This window comes from Lampetra fluviatilis, chromosome 50 (genome assembly GCF_964198595.1).
Source record: "Lampetra fluviatilis chromosome 50, kcLamFluv1.1, whole genome shotgun sequence".
NCBI classification, from domain to species: domain Eukaryota; kingdom Metazoa; phylum Chordata; class Hyperoartia; order Petromyzontiformes; family Petromyzontidae; genus Lampetra; species Lampetra fluviatilis.
In genome coordinates this window covers 9,410,539-9,416,592 of record NC_136324.1, presented here as the reverse complement: position 1 = coordinate 9,416,592, position 6,054 = coordinate 9,410,539, and the positions used below count along the sequence as shown (strand labels likewise).

The window sequence follows — 6,054 nt, the reverse complement described above, 5'->3', positions numbered from 1 at the left end:
GTCTGCAGCGATCGCCTCCACTCGGAGGCGCGGGCAGCGACTCCGCCCCCCCCCCCGTCCATTGTCTCTATAAGCCCCTCCCTGTCCATTGTCTCTCTAAACCCTCCCTGTCCATTGTCTCTCTAAACCCTCCCTGTCCATTGTCTCTATAAACCCTCCCTGTCCATTGTCTCTCTAAGCCCCTCCCTGTCCATTGTCTCTCTAAACCCTCCCTGTCCATTGTCTCTCTAAACCCTCCCTGCCCATTGTCTCTTTAGGCCCCCCCGGTCTATTGTCTCTCTAAGCCCCTCCCTGTCCTTTGTCTCTCTAAACCCTCCCTGTCCATTGTCTCTCTAAACCCTCCCTGCCCATTGTCTCTTTAGGCCCCCCCCGGTCTATTGTCTCTCTAAGCCCCTCCCTGTCCATTGTCTCTCTAAGCCCCTCCCTGTCCATTGTCTCTCTAAACCCTCCCTGTCCATTGTCTCTCTAAACCCTCCCTGCCCATTGTCTCTTTAGGCCCCCCCCCCGGTCTATTGTCTCTCTAAGCCCCTCCCTGTCCATTGTCTCTCTAAACCCTCCCTGTCCATTGTCTCTCTAGGCCCCTCCCTGTCCATTGTCTCTAGGCCCCTCCATGTCTATTGTCTCTCTAGGCCCCTCCCTGTCCATTGTCTCCGTGTCTCTCTAGGCCCCTCCCTGTCTATTGTCTCTCTAGGCCCCTCCCTGGCTATTGTCTCCGTGTTTCTCTAGGCCCCTCCCTGTCCATTGTCTCTAGGCCCCTCCCTGTCTATTGTCTCTCTCGGCCCCTCCCTGTCTATTGTCTCTCTAGGCCCCTCCCTGTCTATTGTCTCCGTGTCTCTCTAGGCCCCTCCCTGTCTATTGTGCCTCTAGGCCCCCCCCCCTGGCTATTGTCTCTCTAGCCCCCCCCTGGCTATTGTCTCTGTGTCTCTCTAGGCCCCTCCCTGTCTATTGTCTCTCTAGGCCCCCCCCCCCCTGGCTATTGTCTCCGTGTGTCTTCAGCAGAATAAATGTTTTGCGTATCTGCCCCACTTCATTAAAATTAAGAGTACGTTTTTGACTTGCCGTCAGCCACGCACCTTCTCGCGAGTCCATTGCTCATCAGTCGCGCTGCTTAGACAGAAGCAAACTCTGGGCCCGGTACAACAACAGTGTCTCACCAGCAGTCAGTCTTGATTTAAGAAGTGCTGAACTGCCAAATGTTTAAGTGCAAGTTGCCTCTCTGTTAGATGTCAGCCGGTGGCGCTGCGTTGGCAGTGGTGCAAAAGCAAACACTTTGTTGGCCTGATCGGGAAAAAAACATAATTCGTGAGGTTTTAATGCATTGAATGGCCATTTTTCATAACACATGCCAGAGAAATAGAGTCTATGCGGGTTGGAGAATCTATTTTACACCATGGGGCCTCATGAGAATTTAGATTTTAAAGTTAGGGCCTGATATATATAGAGTTAGGGCATGCCGGGAATCTCGATTTTAAAGTTAATATGGGTTGGCGAGTCTACTTTACACCATGGGGCCTGATGAGATTTGTTTTTCTGGTGACCAGTTTTAGAATAGGCACACGATAAGTCACCTAAAATAAGCTGATCATTACCATACAACCCCCTTTTTAACAAATTAATTAATATTAAAAGTAAAAAAAATCTAACATGTTGCGGGCATATTGCATTTGGGAAAGTATTGTCTTGTGTCCAGCGACTTGTTCTAATTTAACTCAGAGTGTGGCTGACACTCAATACAGGAGCTACTATCAGGTACCTCTTCACATGCCTATCTGTAGCACAGTAGAAATGGACACCCACCAATTAATTTCGTCGCAATTTTGTAAGCGAAGTTTGTTTATAAGGTCCACATTCCCTAGACTGTACATTCCGTTTTCCTAAAACGCCGCGTGTTTTCAATACGGGAATTGGGTATGACGCGATGGACGTATTAAGGGAACACGTCTCTTCATAACGCCGGTGCGAATTGGATATAACGCGATCGAGCGAAAGGAACTACGTCGCAGCGCGGGGAGGAATAAGCGGCCGTACAGCCGCCTCGGCGCAGCATCGTGGCACACGGCTGGTCCATGCCTCTTGACGCTACCCACAGAGCCTCAGGCTTTGCTCAGCCTGCGTGTGCATCTCACGCGTTATCGCAGACTGTGCGTTACCCTCATACTATATCTTGATTGTAACGAGATTTTCTTCCATAACGCGGTGTTCTTCAGGAACGCAACTTCCACCGCTTTATAGAAGCGACTGTACTGATGTGGGCCAGTGGGGGGATGGCGGGCGTTCTGAGCCACCTTGCGTGAAGACGCCGCAGGCGATCCATTATCCATCATCATCATCACGATCCATTATTCACCATCATCATCACAATCCATTATTCATCATCATCATCACGATCCATTATTCACCATCATCATCATCACGATCCATTATTCACCATCATCATCACGATCCATTATTCACCATCATCATCATCACGATCCATTATTCACCATCATCATCACAATCCATTATTCATCATCACCATCATCATCACGATCCATTATCCATCATCATCACGATCCATTATTCATCATCATCACGATCCATTATTCACCATCATCATCACAATCCATTATTCACCATCATCATCAGATCCATTATCCATCATCATCACGATCCATTATTCACCATCATCATCATCATCACGATCCATTATTCATCATCATCATCACGATCCATTATCCATCATCACGATCCATTATTCATCATCATCATCACGATCCATTATTCACCATCATCATCACGATCCATTATTCACCATCATCATCACGATCCATTATTCATCATCATCACGATCCATTATTCATCATCACCATCACGATCCATTATCCATCATCATCACGATCCATTATCCATCATCACGATTCATTATTCATCATCATCATCACGATCCATTATTCATCATCACGATCCATTATTCATCATCATCATCACGATCCATTATTCACCATCATCATCACGATCCATTATCCATCATCATCACGATCCATTATCCATCATCACGATCCATTATTCATCATCATCATCATCATCACGATCCATTATCCATCATCACGATCCATTATTCATCATCATCATCACAATCCATTATTCACCGTCATCATCACGATCCATTATCCATCATCATCACGATCCATTATTCATCATCATGATCCATTATTCATCATCATCATCACGATCCATTATCCATCATCACGATCCATTATTCATCATCATCATCACGATCCATTATTCACCATCATCACGATCCATTATCCATCATCATCACGATCCATTATCCATCATCACGATCCATTATTCATCATCATCATCATCACGATCCATTATCCATCATCACGATCCATTATTCATCATCATCATCACGATCCATTATCCATCATCACGATCCATTATTCATCATCATCACGATCCATTATTCACCATCATCATCACGATCCATTATCCATCATCATCACGATCCATTATCCATCATCACGATCCATTATTCATCATCATCATCATCATCACGATCCATTATCCATCATCACGATCCATTATTCATCATCATCATCACAATCCATTATTCACCGTCATCATCACGATCCATTATCCATCATCATCACGATCCATTATTCATCATCATGATTCATTATTCATCATCATCATCATCATCACGATCCATTATCCATCATCACGATCCATTATTCATCATCATCATCACGATCCATTATTCACCATCATCACGATCCATTATCCATCATCATCACGATCCATTATCCATCATCACGATCCATTATTCATCATCATCATCACGATCCATTATCCATCATCACGATCCATTATTCATCATCATCACAATCCATTATTCACCGTCATCATCACGATCCATTATCCATTATCATCACGATCCATTATTCATCATCATGATCCATTATTCATCATCATCATCACGATCCATTATCCATCATCACGATCCATTATTCATCATCATCATCATCACGATCCATTATTCACCATCATCACGATCCATTATCCATCATCATCACGATCCATTATCCATCATCACGATCCATTATTCATCATCATCATCATCACGATCCATTATCCATCATCACGATCCATTATTCATCATCATCATCATCACGATCCATTATCCATCATCACGATCCATTATTCATCATCATCACGATCCATTATTCACCATCATCATCACGATCCATTATCCATCATCATCACGATCCATTATCCATCATCACGATCCATTATTCATCATCATCATCACAATCCATTATTCACCGTCATCATCACGATCCATTATCCATCATCATCACGATCCATTATTCATCATCATGATTCATTATTCATCATCATCATCATCACGATCCATTATCCATCATCACGATCCATTATTCATCATCATCATCACGATCCATTATTCACCATCATCACGATCCATTATCCATCATCATCACGATCCATTATCCATCATCACGATCCATTATTCATCATCATCATCATCACGATCCATTATCCATCATCACGATCCATTATTCATCATCATCACAATACATTATTCACCGTCATCATCACGATCCATTATCCATCATCATCACGATCCATTATTCATCATCATGATCCATTATTCACCATCATCATCATCACGGTCCACGGGGCAAATAGCCCGTAGGTGTCCACTGCACATGTCGTCACGTGTTTCCACTTTCCTCTGTCTCATGCCAATGTGCTCAAGTAGTGGCCACGTCTTTCTGGCACCAATCTCTAATGTCGTCAGCAAGACATTCTCTGTGAGGCCTTCCTCTCTTTCCTGTTCCTTACATTTTTCCGTACAACAACAACAACAACACACTTTACATTTTCTTGTTGTTGTTCATCCTACACGTGTGTCCAAATAGTGCCAGTTTCCTTCTCATCACTGCCTGCATCATCATCAGGTTGTCTTCTTCTATGTGCAACCTCTTTCTTACTTCGACGTTGACCACTGTTCGGGTCCAGCTTCGACGCAGCAGTATCCTTCTGTAGCAATACATTTAGAGGGACGATATTTGATCTCTGTCAGTCTTTTGTAATGTTCAAGTCTCGCAGGCATACAAAGCTGTACTGAACGCGCATGTTTTTAAGATGTTCAGTTTGGTCTTATAGCAGATTTGCTTGCTTCTCCAGATGTTATTGAATCTTACCATTACTCATTTTGCCTGTGCTATTATGCCTTTCGTGATTACATTCTACCAGTGTAACAAAACGCATCCATTTGAATCGACCGCTCTAAGTTGGATGATCGCTGTTGCGGGATGATCCTGATCGGTCATGCGGAACAGACACGGGATGGATCGATGGTCTTCTGTTCGATCGGCGAGTAGTCGGAGGGGATTGGTTGGAGAATTCAAACGCGAATGCGCAGGGTGTTTTTCAATGGATTTGACGGCCGAAATGGAGTTCCCGAAGGAGGGGAGCAGGGAGATGTGAAGGGCCGTTGAAGATCTCCCAACGCGTAGACCGCTGGACCGTACGCACCTTTGAGGGTGTAAATAAAGAAGCTGACATATTCAAGAAACTTTACTTGACGCTTGTTGTCCCCCAAGGCGATGCCTATCCAAGACAAAGGGCACGTCCGCTACCAACACAGAGTGAGCTCGTCAAAGCGGAAAGCGTGGGATGGGTAACCGAGGTCAAGAACAAAGCGAAACACGGGAGCCACCAGTAAAACTGCACTCAGTTGGCGAGATTGTTAACGACCTTGCCTGGTATACAGGAGGTCGTGGGTTCGATCCCGACCCCGATGTCTCTATATTTGGAGTTTGTGTCTCTCTCTCTCTCCGAGGTCCCGTGGATTTTCCTACGGGCCCTCTGGGTTTTCCCTCCACATTTAGAATGAACACCACACGTTTAGAGTGTTTGGCTGCTGTACATGTCCACGTGATAAGCCACTTCGTTGGCTATCATTTGTTGGCCAAGTCACTTCTGAAAAAGAGCTACATAGCTCAGTGGGCTTCACCTGGTCAAATAAAAAAATATTTGAGTTCT

At 44.6% G+C, this 6,054-nt stretch overlaps 1 protein-coding gene across 1 annotated transcript in view; it reads right to left on the bottom strand.

Moving 5' to 3' along the window:
- Positions 1-6,054, bottom strand: part of LOC144948697 (transmembrane gamma-carboxyglutamic acid protein 3-like) — a 311,492-nt gene that overhangs the window by 27,046 nt on the left and 278,392 nt on the right. The gene's annotated exons all lie outside the window — the stretch shown is intronic.